Genomic DNA, 16,369 nt, shown 5'->3' with positions numbered 1-16,369 from the left:
GAAGTCTCTTATTCTCATCAAGGCTGCATTTATTTGATCAAAAATACCAACAAAAAAAAAGTTATCTTGCAAAATGTTATTACAATATAAAATAATGGTTTCTATTTTAATATACTTTAAAATATAATTTATTTCAGCATATTGGAATGATTTCTGAAGAATCAAGTGACGCTTTACACTGGAGTAATGGCTGATGGAAATTCAGCTTTGCATGATGCATCACAGAAATAAACTATATTTTAAAGGAGATTAAAATAGAAACCATTATTTTAAAGAGTGGGCCAAAATTCCTGTGAAAGACTCATTGCCATTTATCGCAAACGCTTGATTGCAGTTGTTGCTGCAAAGGGTGGCACAACCAGTTATTAGATTTAGGGGGCAATTACTTTTTCACGTAGTGCCAGGCAGGTTTGGACAGCTTTTTTCCCTTAATAAATGAAATCATAATTTCAAAACTGCAGTTTATATTTACTCAGGTTATCTTTGTGTAATATTAAAATTTGTTTGATGATCTGAATCTTTTAAGTGTGACAAATATGCAAACAATTAAAAAAAACAGGACGGGGGCAAAAACTTTTTCACACCACTGTACATACATATACAGGTGCATCTCAACAAACTAGAATGTCCTGGAAAAGCCCATCCACTTCAGCAATTCAACTCAAACCGTGAAACTCGTGTACCAAACAAATTCAATGCACACAGACCGAAGCAGCCCAAGTCCCTGGCTCCTCCAACCGTGATGACCCTGTCTCACATCCAACAAAAACCCACTAATTCACCATCCCAACAAACTTGAATATGGTGACATGCCAATCAGCTAATCAACTCAAAACACTTGCAATGTCAAGGAATTTGGCTACAGTTGTTGTATTCCTCTTGTTAAGCCACTCCTGAACCACGGACAACGTCAGAGGCGTCTTACCTGGGCTAAGGAGAAGAAGAACTGTACTGTTGCCCAGTGGTCCAAAGTCCTCTTTTCAGATGAGAGCAAGTTTTGTATTTCATTTGGAAACCAAGGTCCTAGAGTTTGGAGGAAGGGTGGAGAAGCTCATAGCCCACGTTGCTTGAAGTCCAGTGTTAAGTTTCCAGTCTGTGATGATTTGGGGTGCAACGTCATCTGCTGGTGTGGGCCCATTGTGTTTTTTGAAGACCAACGTCACTGCACCCGTTTACCTAGAAATTTTGGAGCACTTCATGCTTTCTTCTGCTGACCAGCTTTTTGAAGTGACTGATTTCATTTTCCAACAGGATTTGGCACCTGCCCACACTGCCAAAAGCACCAAAAGTTGGTTAAATGACCATGGTGTTGGTGTGCTTGACTGGCCAGCAAACTCACCAGACCTGAACCCCATAGAGAATCTATCTATATATATCAGTAAATTGATGTACCAAACCATTCTGTGTATGTGTGTATATAAAACCTTTGAAAAACCAAACCAAACCTTTGACTAACATTGTATAAAATATTTGTTTATTTTTTTAGTAACTCCACCTGTGGTGAGAAAGTTTGTCAATTCTGCTCAGCCGCCCGTTGGGACAGTTCGTGTCTACCATGGAAAAGCAAACGATCCTGATATTGCCAGCACACTAGTCCATGGTGTGAACACTAAATCATCCATTAATGTAAGACAGTCATCATGTCAAAATTGTTTTAGTGATCATATTCGTTCTTATTGCTTCATGTTTAAACTGTTTTAACTTGTGGGTGATTCACACAAAACCAGTATTTCACTTAAAATCAAAATACAAAATGTTTAGAGAAAACCAAGTCTTTTTTAGACTTGAAAAATTATTCATGAGATTTTTTTCTCTTTTTTCAGTTAAAAGCACATTGGCAACTTTAGACTTTGTTGAAAATGTAATAGATGGGAAAAATGTGTTGTTTGTACACTGCATGAATGCATTTTCAGGCTGGATCAGTGATCAATCCTGCACCAAAAACACACTTCCAAGAGAGGCTGCATCATTTTCATGAATTCAATTATGCCAACTATCAGAAAGCTCCTCTTGGGAGGTCAGGAGTTCAAGGCTCTGGTTTACCAAGCTGGCTCGATGCTGAGAAATCCACTTTTGGTGTTACAACGCTCCAGTTTAAGAGTAATAGTGAAACCTCACCAGCATAGTCATGTATAGACTCAATAATCAAAAGAAACAGCAAATCTGTGAATTCTTTTAAATGCAGTATCTAACGGCGGTGAGGTCATCAATCCACCCAAGAAGGAAGCGGATGAGGGACATCAGCTCTACATTCGCTCACACGGATCCTATTTTGTAGGTCAGTCAGATTGCAGCCCATTTAGAGGTCTTAGTCTTTGCTTAAACTTTGCATTTTTGTTGTTGTTGTCTTTTTCTCTTGTGCTTATTTTGGCATCATTTCAGAAAACGCAGATGGACAGCTTTTGGCTGCATTTGTCTCTTTGTTGTTGCAGGAGAGCGTGTGGACGGAAAGTACAATTGCAATCACTATAGGAGAGATAGTAGGTTTGGTGTTCCAACGCCTCATTACAATGATGGGAGAACCATCTCCAGATCTCTGCGGTGGCCCTTTGACTCACTAATGTAAACGCATACACACACATGCACCTTAACTTACTGTACGTTTTGCTTATAGCTGAAGATCTGAACATACAGTGATTTATTAGCATTTATTTAAGGTGATTTCATATTATTTCTATTTTCAGATTAAATGTAAATGTTTATATTGTTAAATGTAAATATTTTTGAAAAAAAAAAATTTGATAATTTTATATTATTGTGTGTGTATATATATACATACACAATCAAAAAATCATTCAGAAATCATTCTAATATGCTGATTTTGTGTTCAAGAAACATTAATTTTCTGCTACATTTATTTTTATGCTGAATTTTTTTTCTGCTTAATATTTTGTGAAAACCGTGTTACACTGCTATTTAAAATGATTTCAGATTTTGTTTTTAATTTATTCAGCAAGGGTGCATTAAATTGATCAAAAGTGACAGTAAATACAGTTTATAATGTAAAAAATATATATATTTCAAATAAATGCTAATTGAGTGAACTTTCTAATAATCCAAAATCCTGAAAAAATTATCACTATTTTTTTAACAAAGATATTAAGCAGCAAACAATGTTTTCAACATTGATAATAAGAACCATTATTAATAATTGAGCATTAATAATTACTGCACAGCAAATGAGCATTTTGGAATGATTTCTAAAGGATCACATGACAGTAAAGACCGAAGTAATGATGGTGAAAATTCAGCTTTGCATCACAGGAATAAATTACATTTTATAATATATTCAAATAGAATTTTTTTTTTAAATTCAGTCATTTTTTTTTTGTAATTTGATCAAATAATGCAGCCTTGGTGAGCAGAAGAGAAATCTGTGTTATATATCTATATAATATATGTGTGTGTGTATGTATATATATATATATATATATATATATATACATACATACATATAGTCATGGCCAAAAGTATCGGCAACCTTGGTAAATATGATGCCATGGCTTCCTGTTTCACTGGAATATAAATAGGAGGGAAAACAAAGCCCAAATTCCCTTAATCATCCATCACAATGAGAAAAACCAAGGAATATATTTCTGATGTGCAGCAAACGATAATTGAGCTTCACAAATTAGAAAGTGACTTTAAGAAAAGAGCTAGAGCAGTGAAAATTCCCATTTCCACCATCAGGGCAATAATTAAGAATTTCCAATCAACAGAAAATGTTACGAAACTGCCTGGAAGAGGACGTGTGTCTATATCGTCCTAATGCACGGTGAGAAGGAGAGTTTGAGTGGCTAAAGACTCTCCAAGGACCACAGCTGGAGAATTGCAGAAAATAGTTGAGTCTATAAACTATTTATAGACTCAACTATAAAACCTTAAAAAGGGGTCATAAAACCTTACTCAAGATGGGTTTGGTGAACACGGATAAAAAGTACCCCATGTGTACAATGAAATATACCGCTGTATTTTTAATGTTGTGGGCCTATTAATGTTGTGGGACACACACGATGGCGCCGCAAATGGCAGCCAGGATGCTGAGCTCCGCGATTCTTCTATTGTTTTTGTTTGTTTGTTCTGTGTTTTGTCATTCTTCTTCTATAAGTTTTACCAGAGACAAACTCCTTAACATTAAGCAGCACATCCCAGACAATATTCTTCTTGATCATATTTACCAAGGGTGCCGATATTTTTGGCCATGACTGTATATATATATATATATATATATGAAATCTTATTGCACAACGCCAGTGAAGTTGCAACTCTCACTGGCCAATGCCAGCCAGCCATCTCGAGAGGGAACGTCTCAGAATCTGAGACTGAATCAACAGCACAGCAGACCTGAGCAGTGAACACGGCAGCCTACGCCATGTCTCGTTCCCATCTCTCAGGGAACCGAGGTTACGACAGTAACCGGAGACGTTCCCTCTCGAGAACGGTCTCTCAACATGGCGTCAGAAGCTGACGCTTTTGGGCACTGTATAGAACAACGCTGTGGGAACAGTGAAGAAAAAAGCTCCGCCTCGGCGGAGCAAACATGAACAGTTCTTGCAAAGCACATAGAATAATCCCCAACCAATCATAGACGACCTTACGACATGCTCCAAGGAGATTGGATGTATATTCCCGCTCAGGGATCCAGTCAGGTTATTCAGAATCCATGTCCGGAAGCAGGTCTTCTTGTTGAGAGAGACGCTGCGCCGTCGCCTTAAAGTCTAGGACGTTGTCAGTCACCTCAAAATGCATGTATATATAAGTATGTAATATAACAGTGCAACGTAGCATGTGAGCGGTGAGGCCGGGCGCAATAATAATAGTATACACACTTAGCGAGCGGCCGCAGCCAGCGCCAGTACCAACCACACAAAGTCATAGGCAAACCAGTGCACATAGCAAGGACAAAGACGGACCACTGGCTTGTGTCCCTCCCATCCTATGCCGTAACACAGTGTGACGGCGCAGACACGATAACACTGAATATCACAAGGCTCGCTCCGCTGGTACGAAGGGGAGCACCGCAGTCTGGGTACGGCGATGGCCCCGCCCCCGATTTCTACCTATACGACCTAGTCGAAACCACCTGCATAGTCAGCGACTAGCAGTTGCAGGTAGAATCATGGGTCGTACTCACCGACAGGACCTGTGAGGCTAAGGACCACACATCCAAATTGTAGAATCTGGCGAAGGTATTCTGTGAAGACCATCCAGCCACCATACAAATGTCTTTGATAGAAACGCCCTTAGTCCACGCCCATGAGGAGGCAATTGCCCTCGTCGAATGGGCTCTGACACCAATAGGACATTCCATACCCCGGCTAGAATAGGCCAAGGCAATCGCATCTACCACCCAATGTGATAGTCGTTGTTAGGAGACCAGCTGCCCCTTGGTGCTGCCTCCAAAGCACACACACAGCTGCTCAGATTGCCGAAACTGAGCCGTGCGGTCGACGTAAACTGGCAGCGCCCGCACCGGACATAGCACCTGATGAGGGGCGGCATCCGATGAGGTCACTGACTCTGGAGTGAAAGCAGAAAGTGCCACCACTTGCGCTCTGAATGGTGTCGAGAGCGATTTAGACACGTAGCCCAATCTTGGCTTGAGTGTAACGTTACAATCACCTGGTCCAAACTGCATGCAGTCAGCATTTACAGATAACGCTTGTAAATCCCCAACGCGCTTGACCGAAGCAAGGGTGAGCAACAGTGCAGTTTTAAGCGATAGCTCTCTCAATCAGACAGACAGAAGCGGCTCAAAGGGCGGAAGAGCCAGCGAACCCAGCACCAGAGCCAGAGCCAGAATGTTGCAAAAAATCCAGAATGTCAGACACGGGACAGCTCTCTGGGTCACTACCATTCGATTCACACCATTTCACAAACACTGCCCATTTAAGAGCATACAGGCGTCTCGTAGAAGTGGCTCGTGCCTCCATAATCGTGTCCATCACGCGGCGAGACAATGAGTCCGAGTTTACCGGTTCCCGCACACCATCCACATATGAAGTTTCCACCATTCGGGGTTGGGGTGCCATATCAAGCTGCCCATCTGAGATAGGAGGTCCCGTCTCAGTGAAATCAGCTACGGGGGAGCCGTTAATATCTCCAGCAGATTGGGAAACCAAGGCCTGTTCGGCCATACGGAGCGATTAATAAGACAGACACTCTCTCCTCTCTGATTTTGTGCAGCACCTGTGACAAAATCTTCAACGGGGGAAACACATACAGGTGGGACTTTGACCACGGCATCGTGAGTGCGTCTCCGCCCAGAGCGTGACAGAGAGATGAACAGAGGGCAATGTGTGTTCTCCTCTGTCACGAATAACTCCGCCTTCCCGAACCATTCCCAGATCAGTCTCACTGTCCCGGGGTTCAGTCTCCATTCTCCATGAGGAATCCCCTCCCTCGATAGCTTATCCGCGCCGCTGTTAAGGCAGCTCGGGACATGCGCTGCCCAAATGGAGAGCAGATGGTGATCGGCCCACAGTAAAAGGCGTGCTGCCTGTTCGTAAAGGGCTCTCGAGTGTATCCCGCCCTGGCGGTTTATGTACGATACCACCGACATGTTGTCCGTGCGAATCAACACGTGATGCTCCCGGACTTGTGTGATGAAACTCCAAAGAGCCAAAAAGACTGCTCTCCATTTGAGGAGATTTATGTGCCACTTTTTCTCCGACTCCGTCCAGTAGCCCGATGCGGGTACGCCATCGCAATGAGCTCCCCAGCCCGTCGTCGACACGTCCATCGTGACCAGACCCAGCTGGGCGCGACGTTGGTACAGGTCGGGGTCTCGCCATGGTTTCAGCGCGTTGAAGCACCTTCGAGTGACCACAACGTGGGCACAGCCCGTTTTCCAAGCCCTTCTCGGTACCTGTGTTTTCAGCCATATCTGGATGGAGCGCATATAGAGCAGACCGAGGTGACACACCGACACGGCCGCCACCATCCGTCCCAAGAGCCTTTGATATTCCTTCAGTGCCACGGAACATCCCAGACTGAAAGCATTCAGAACAGACATTAAATCTCATATGCGCTCCTGACCAAGATGCGCCCTCATCGAGACCGAGTCCAATTGCACCCCCAGATACGTGATTGACTGGCTGGGGCATAACACGCTCTTTTGTATGTTCATGCAGAGACCTAAACTCTCCAGATGAAGTAACAGAAGCATGTTTGTGGCTGTTGAGCACATCCTCCAAATGGGCCAAAACCAGCCAATCATCCAAATAATTCAAGATGCATATTCCGCTCGCTCTCAGAGGGGAAAGCGCCGCATCCACACATTTCGTAAACGTGCGCGGTGCCAGCGCTAGCCCGAACGGCATAACCTTGAACTGATATGCTGTGCCTTCGAATGCAAATCTCAGAAAGCACCTGTGTCGAGGGGCGATTTGGATATGAAAATATGCGTTCTTCAGGTCCACTGAAATAAACCAATCTTTGGGCCGAATCTACGCAAGGATCTGTTTCAGCGTTGTCATTTTGAAAGCGCGTTTGTATAATGCATGGTTGATGGGTCTCAGGTCTAGGATCAGACGGAGACTGCCACATTTCTTTGGAACGACAAAGTAGCGGCTTTAGAACCCGCTTTCTCTCTCGCTCGGCGAGACGACTTCTATCGCGCGTTTCGTGAGGAGGTTGAGAACCTCTTGCCTCCGCACCAACTCGTTGCGTGCTGCTACTGTCGACATGACCACGCCATTGAACCAAGGTGGTCTGCGCCGAAACTGAAGCGTGTAGCCTTTCTCTATAACGTTCCGCACCCAATCCGAAATGCCGGGGATGGACCGCCATGCGTTCGCAAAAGGGCACAATGGACGGAGCGCCTCACCCTATGTATTCTGAGCAACAACGCTGTATGCTGGGGATGCGCTCAGAAAACTCACTGGACGAATGGGAGCGCTGTAAGGTAGCGTAGGTCGCGCATTGCCTATTAACGGGAAGCGCGAGCCCTCCCCTGAATGTGTGAGTGACACAGACGTGTGTATGTGCGAAGTGTCGAGAGCGAGCCATGGCGGCGGAGGTCCAACACTTAATACATGGCCGTGAGCATCGTCGGTTACCCGGGGGATCTGCGAACCCAACTTTATTACCGGCTCCCTGGACGGCGCAGAGTGTGAGAAGCAGCAATCACTGGAGGAGAAGAAAAAGGCTCTTTTTGTGAGGGTGTAACAGACTTTATTGCATTCTGAACAGTCACAATATAAACATTCTCGCAGTCACCTGCAACCGCTACGGGGACCCCGTGAGAACGTTTCAGATGCTTCGCGGCGGGCCCGCCACTCTGCAAACTTCTCCATACTCTCCCGTCAGCAACGAGGCTTTTGCTCCGACGAAGGAGCGCCCCTGGGGCGGTTTCCTTTCTTGAAGCCGTGTCGTGCCTTCGGTGCCCTCTGCCACGGAGTTTTGGTGTGAGCAGCAGGCTCCGGATCTGGCGCCTATGAAGCAGAAGGAGCCCGCTTCGATGGCCGGTTGGAAGCGGACAAAGATCTACTTCCGTGCTGCAGCCCGGCGCAGCAGGAAGTGGCTCATTGCTTCGGAGCATTTTTGTGCTTCAGAGAAGCGCTCCGCGATAGCCTCCACAGCGTCTCCAAAGAGGCTGGAGGGAGACAAAGGAGCGTTGAGCAGCGCCTTCCTGTCCGCGTCTTTCAGCTCTGTGAGCGTCAACCACAGATGACGGTGGAGCACCACCATGTAGCCCATGCTTTGTCCGATCGCCTGGGCTGTCTTCTTCGTGGCCTTTAATGCGAAATCCGTCGACGCGCGAAGATCCTTAAAGGCCTCGTGATCCACTCCACCCTCGTCCAGGAATTTCAGGAGCTGTGCCTGAAAAACGTGGAGCACTGCCATTGTGTGAAGTGCTGAGATTGCTTCCCCTGAGGCGGCGTACGCCTTGTCCGCGATGTGAGTGGTCAGACGGCAGGGCCTTGACGGCAGTTAATTAGTGTGTTAACATGATGATAACGCGTTAACTTGCTCAGCCCTAATACATACACACATAGCACCATCTGTAGGGGAGTATTGGGTCATTCACCCCACTCTCAATCTCAGCACAAGGATCGAGAAAATGAGAGATTAATTGCTGTCATTTGTAGCTAAATTAATGTATTTTGGGCTAACATTATGCCTCCAGAAAGGTAACAGTGTTGTCATTTTTACTATTTTGACAGCTATTTTGAATGTCTGCAATCTTCAGTATTCCGTTTATAATGACAATCCATATTTTTTCAAATTTTCTAAATAAGCCCCTAATGACAACTAATATAGCAATGTGAATGACAACATTATCAGAAATGAACAATTAATTAATCTTCATGTCTTCAGGCACAACAGCGCAAAATTAGTTTCCAAACGCTGCGACTACTTCAGAGAGAAGACTCAGCCGCAAACAGGCAAAGTTCATGATCCGTAAGTCATGGTTGAGCATTTTTGTTAAATACTAATGATATTTTCAGTTTCTGCCACTGTGTAAATCATCTTTTCTGTCTGTGCATTAGTTTATAGAATTGCAGAGACATTAAACATTCCCAGTGATCACACATTTGGAGTCTTGATGAAACCTGACAGCTTTGGTAATTTAAATCGTCTGTCACATTCTGAGTTTGATATGTCAGAAATAAATTAGCAGCCAGTATCGTAGAGAGTTTATGGTTTACTCTTGGTTGGTGTGAAAAACATTGTTGGGAAATTTTAACTTGGACTTTCCTATAATCAAAACTCAAAAACATTCATTGCATTTTAAATAAAGAAAATGAAGCCCATTTTCAAGACAGTTAAGCATATTTTTGGGGTATGTTCTTGACTGGTTTTGAGAGATTCATCCACTTGTAGTTTTTCCTGTTTCTCCTCAGGTGTGGGTGACCTGCTCCATCAAACTCCACCTGGCGAGTACCTGAAAGGTAAAGACAGACAGCGAGCCGTGGTCAGTGCCATTCGCCAGCACCTCAATCAAAAAGTCCAACTACCAAAACTTCAGCTCATTACTGGAAGCATTCAAATACTACGACAAGGTCAGCGGCTGTTCTCATTGCATAATTGCTTAAACTGCTCATTGCCAGTTTTACCAATTAGGCCTACCACATTTCTTTGATGGTCTGTCTTGTGCTTTTTTAGCAAGTAAAAGGCCTTTTAGTATAATTGTACAAATGTCCACCTTCACATGTAATTTTTCTGTGAAATTTTTACTATTTTTTATAAAGTAAACATAAGAATAACTTTTATATTGTTAGTAATATTTCAAGATGAACATTTATTGGACTGAAGCAACTTACAGGTTAAAGGCAGTGTATGTGATTTTTCAAAAACACTTTAGAAAACTGATTCGGGCCGAATAGCAAAACAAACTTGTAGCCAATCAGCAATAAGGGGCGTGTCTACTCGTGATCGGACGTATATGTCGGGCGGAGCTATCAAAATAGGGGCAAGACCCTTTTGGGGTAGGGGCGTGTTTGTTTTGGGGATTTCAAATATCAACATTGGCTACCAGAAATCACTTACTCTGCCTTTAACTTGATTATCCATACATAATTTTTTCATGTTAAAATGTGATTGGCTTCATCACTCTGTCTCCTCTCCACCAATAAGCTGGTGTGTGGTGGGTGTTCTGGTGCAATATGGCTGCCGTTGCATCATCCAAGGTGGATGCTGCACACTGGTGGTGGTTGAGGGCCTGCCGGCCGCGCCGTTCTCAAGCCCACCTGCCGTCGCTCACTCAGCACGCCGGCCGTTCCTCACTCTAGGCCGCCGCTCACTCTAGCCCGCTGTGTGACGCTGTGTTTCGTTGTGAAAGACCTTAAACTGCATAAACACATTTCATTACACCAAATACACCAAATAATGTTCTTTTTAGCAACAACATATGACCCCTTTAAATTTGATCATTAGGCTTTTGAAGAACATTAATTTGTTTCTTAATCATTATTGTATTGCATTGCATTATAGTTTTTGAAACTACAGAGCTTTGATCAGAAAACTGAGCTTTTAAATATCAATGCAGCATTATTAAGAGATATAGGGTGACAACTAATATTTTTATCATTTCATGCAAACAAGTCTGCTATACTGTTATAAAGATCTCATTGATTTGGTCACACTTTTTCCAATTCTCATTATTAACTAATTATTCATAGTTAGAAAGGTAGTTGTTAAGTTTAGGTATGGGGTAGGATTAAGTACTTTATAAGTACTAATAAACAGCCAGTATGCTAGTAATATGCATGGTAGTTAATAGTGAGAATTGGTTGAGTAGTGAGAAATGTTATCATTAATTTATATTGCAAGCTATCAGAGTTTCACCATAGTTAACCATTAATTTCTAAAGAAAATTATGCTGAAAAGTCATCAAAGCAAAAAAAAATAAAAATCTAGAATTGATTTTTCATTTTGCAAGCCAGTTTTGCCGATTACCTGTTGTAATTGTCTTGTGTTACAGAAGGGTCAAGGGAAAATCGATAAGGAGGATCTGAAGGAAGTCTGCCACCAGTTTAACATGATCATCAGTGACCCAGTGCTTGATGATCTCATGGATTACTGTGATGTTGATAAAGACGGACTGATCAGCTTCATGGAATTTTCCAATTTTCTTAATTGGAAAGACAAACTGCCAATCAACCGGGTGTAGCAGAAAATTCTCACAGGAGGTGAATTAAATGTACTTGCTCACAAAGTCTCTATTAAGTCTCATGACAGATCTACCAAAACCTCATAAAAATTCCAGTATAAAGTCTTTTGGCATTTTATGTTTTTTTTTCAAATACTGTTCTGCTTCAAATCAATGTTTTGAGCATAATTGGTTTGGTTCAAGGCTTGAAATATTTAAAATTGATCTCTTATCTTGTAGAGCGGAAGGCTTGGACAGCCCCAGCTAACATGCAGCGCACAGACCTCCAGGAATCCAGCGCCGTGAAGCCTTTGATTAGACCTGAAGATCTGGAACCGGTTGAGGTGGGGAGCGCCAGGAAGACTCCAAAAACCCTGTCTAGGCCCAGAACTGTGCAGAACAACTTCTTCACCTCGTCTTCTCTCATCAATGCTGTCGTAGGTGGACTTTTCCCAGCCGGTGAGTCTCACACAAAACCTTTGAATCTCCTTAAACTGCCCAAGTATTCAAGTTACACAAAAACAGCCTCCATTTTTTTTAAGGTGTTGCTTAACAGGTCTACTGTAAAGTCTACTGTAGCATATTTGAAATTTCTACGGCCTCTAAATTATAAATATGCTGAAAACTTTGCTGATAAACCTGTTGCACACAATCTGCAACATGACTTCTGTTGTCTGATTAATATAGTTTATATTTTAGTACAACTGTACAAACATCTACTTTTAGCTTGTGGTTCAAATGTCTTTTTGCTGTGAAATCTGATCTGATTTTTATAAGGTAAACGTAAGAATAACTTTTACATTTCAAGATGAACACTTAATGGACTGAAGCAACTTAGCTGGACTTCATTTGATTTGACTTGATTATCCAGACATAATTACATAATTTTTTTAAAAATATCATCAGGCTTTTGAGGAATGTTTTTGTTCATCTCTTATTCATCAGCTTTGATCATAAAACTAAGCATTTAGGTATCAATTACTTACTATGGTGTATTATTATGAGACATAGAGTGACAACCAATATTTAAATAATTTCATCTATAGTCTGCTTTACTGTTATAAAGATCTCATTGATTTACATTACAAGCATCAGAATTTCATCTTACTTTTTGGTCATAGAAATATCAGCATCTGCTCCAAACTGCATATTTTTCTCCGAGCCTTTGACTAAAACTGAGCTGTGTTTTTCCCCCTACATCATACTATATGATAAAATATGAAATATAATACTCAACAAAATACTCACATGCAAACTATATACAGTATATTTTATTTAAAGGTTCAATATACCGTTCCATTTAAAAAAAAAATATATATATATTATTTCATATGTCAGGCTTTGCAGGGTTAAAATTACACAACTAGAAAATGAAACTTAAAGTACTATTTTATAAGTTTCTTCTGATTGCTTCTCTTTCATAGATGATCACACATACGGAGTACCAACTGTACGGGCCGATCTACCTGCTCCTCGTATCAAACGTGTCAGCGACATGACAAACTACGGAGACGAAGCAACAGCACATAATCTGCTGCACCCCACTCTGCATTCCCTCTACGGAGTCCATGAAAAAGAGTTTTTTAGTCCTCGCACTAAAGATGAGGTGAGTTTTGGATGACGTTCATGGTGACGTATGTGTGGAAAGCTTTCGAAATGTGCTTGGTGAACTACGGGCAAATTAAACACAACATTTGAGTATTTTTATTTTATTTTATTTATAATCCACCGTTAAATAAAGACTTGCATTAAAAAGTGTGTTCCTTAAGAAATTAGTTTCAACTTGCAAGCAATGCTTGGTGACACCCAGTGTTATTTTAGTATAATTTCCATTATAGTTTTTATTTATCTTTGGAATTACTTTTTATTTTTATATTTTCTCTTTTCACTTACATTTAATTAAACAGTTAATAATTTTTTGCGTTTGTGACATTTTTATTTGTCTATATCTTTATTAACTTTATGAACAATTGTATTAATAATTTATTATTATTTAGTTCAAGTTTTTAAACTTTTTTAAAAATGGTTTTAGTTTAAGTTTTAGTTAACTATAAAAACCCTGGTGACTCCATAATTCAAAGTTTGCCTTCATTCAGATCATTTAGGAGAAAGTAACATCAAAAAATGACAAGTAAAAGCAGGTGAGGTAAAGCTCTAGGTGCCTTTCATGGGAATAATTCGGTAATATGATAAATGCAGAAATTGCCTCTGGAAAGGTTTGTTTCATTTGTACAATAATCGGTGTGGACACACTAAACTAGTAATCATTACTACAGCGTGAAGTGGGTTCAGACCCTCATGACTTCTGCAACTGCAGTATTTTATTAGTTCAGATCCATTATTGGGTCAGCGGTAATTTCGGCCATGTTATTTGTTTAATATAGTCTCTTGCCAAATGAAGCAAAGTGCTGCAACGGGCCTGACTGCAATAAGAAGTGCCCTCAACGTAGCGTAATAATAGCTCAGCTTAGTAATGCATTTTTGCCTCCCAGGATAGCATTATTGAGTTTACTTGAGTTTACGTATGCTGCATTTAGAGTTTGAGAGAGATGGAGATTTCTGTCAATTACCGTTTTCTCCCAAAGGACTTTATCACACACTGATGATAAGTGGGAGTCTGTGTGTGTGTGTGTGTGCTTTACCCAATGTAGTTTGGGCAAGTGTTGTAATCTGTTATGAATAATAATATTATTTGCTGCCTGGATATTAGTATACACCTATTCCTTTGCTGGTTATCAGGTCAATTATTACATCTCTTGGACTAGTGAATCTCAATCTCTTTTGTTTGACACATTGAACATATTAATACACATCCTGCTCCTTTTCACAATCCAATCCATATTCTATAGTTAAAATGAAGTCCTGCCCAACATTTTGCCTATCCTGTCACTTGAAAATATGTCAGATTACAGAAGTTAAATGGGTTTTGAGCTGCATTTCATGTTGACTTTTAAACGCACAAGAGTAGAGATGAATTCATCTGCCTAATTTGGCAACATCAATATAACCCATCAGAAATATGAGTTAATGTTTAGTACAATAAAGAAATTAATAATAACAGCAGAGTCCCTAATCCATGATAAAAGCCTAGAGGAGTGCAAAATAGCTTTGTAAAGCACATTAATGCTTATATTTTCTTTTGTTCAGTTCACTTGTAGTTGAAGCCAGCATGATTAATTGCCTAATATGGTATTAACATATTTATTTCAATTGAAACAGGAGGTATGATATTCACTGTTAATCATATTATGACTTGTTTGCACACATGTGACAAAACACCCACGCAAGTCGAACAGAACAATCCATTACTGCCTGCAAAAATTATAATAATCCCACAGCCATATTTCTAAATGATTTAATGAATTTCTGTCAACGATAATTCGATGACTCCCTGTAAAGCCATGAATGCATAAACAATGACATGCCATAAAAGAGTTTTCCACAGAAATAGGATGACATCCATGCATGGGTGAGAACGTCTTCCTGTCAGTTTAACAAAGGATTTATTTTAATATCTAAATTAGGTGATAATTGGTCTCAACAACCATCTGTGGTTCTCTATGCTCTGAACATATCAAATATCATAATTAATTGTGGTTGTTTATCTTGTTGCAAATCTCATTTGCTTGATCTGGAAAAAAAAGTGACTTTTTCAGTACTGTTTTGGTGAGGTATCAGTTTAATTCCAGTCTCTGCTTAATGGACGTGCATTAGACAAAGATTTGACACAGAAATTATGTTTTTGAAACTTGGAAAATGCAGCTCTGTAACGAACTTTCGCCCTAATTAATCACATGACCCAAGGACAGCTGTAACATTTTTTAAAAATCGACTAAAGTCACTAATATCAATATAGATGTTTTATAAAAGCCAAGTAAATGAAGCCAGTTTTCAAGATATTGTGAGCTGTTGTGAGATTTTTATGACAATAAGGCACATTTAAAGCCATCTCATCTCATTCCCATTGTATGAGTTTATTTTACTCTGATTTTTAATAAAAAAAGAAATATCATTGCATCCTGACAGATCTTTCTCATTGCATTACAGTGATGAGAATTAAATTTTGTCCACATAATAGACAACTTGGTTGTGAAACTTGCTTATTTAAGAAAATGCAGAAAACCTTAATGGTTCAGAAAAAAAATGGCTTCATTATCTTTATGCAATACATTTACAATGTCAATTTCAATTGAACTAAACTTTGACTAATACATTTTTTTTTCAAAACAACAACAACAATAAAAATACCATAACATAACAGTTAATTCTGCCTTGTAATTTTTTTATGTTTATTTTTTTTTTAATTGAAATATCAAGTGCTTTCTGGACCCATCTGAGCTCCAACACAATCTGTTACTGTGGATGTAAAGGTGACTTTGCTGGAGAAACATGGGAGTGATTCTTCGACCTTGTTTATACTGGAATTAAGATCTGTTTCAGGTGATCTGATCACAAGTGGTCAGTGCTACAGTACATAAAGTACAGGATTGGATCCAAAACATGCTGTGATCCGATCACTTAAATCACATTTGTAGTCAGAATGTGTGAACTGATATTGTAGCAACAGTGAAGCACCTACTCGCATGTCAATCAACCACTGAATTACAACATGGGTTTTAAACTTTAAGAGATGCTCAGAGACCCTCCCTTTGAAATCCAGTCATAAGAGAGTCATTTGAGACGAGTTACTAACAGCTGTAAACATTGATGTTCTTCACCTGACCGTTTGTGATCATATCACCCAGGATGGATGAAATATAAAGTGAAAACAAG

The 16,369-nt window shown here is 40.5% G+C and overlaps 1 pseudogene; it reads left to right on the top strand.

The window, feature by feature from the left end:
- Positions 1 to 14,758, top strand: part of LOC107707620 (EF-hand domain-containing family member B-like) — a 16,751-nt pseudogene extending 1,993 nt beyond the window's left edge.
- The last annotated feature ends 1,611 nt before the right edge of the window (positions 14,759 to 16,369 follow it).

This window comes from Sinocyclocheilus rhinocerous, unplaced genomic scaffold (genome assembly GCF_001515625.1).
Source record: "Sinocyclocheilus rhinocerous isolate Xijiao unplaced genomic scaffold, SAMN03320098_v1.1 scaffold235, whole genome shotgun sequence".
Classification (NCBI taxonomy): Eukaryota; Metazoa; Chordata; class Actinopteri; order Cypriniformes; family Cyprinidae; genus Sinocyclocheilus; species Sinocyclocheilus rhinocerous.
Note: the sequence above shows the minus strand (reverse complement) of the source record. Positions and strands in the feature narration are given on the sequence as shown.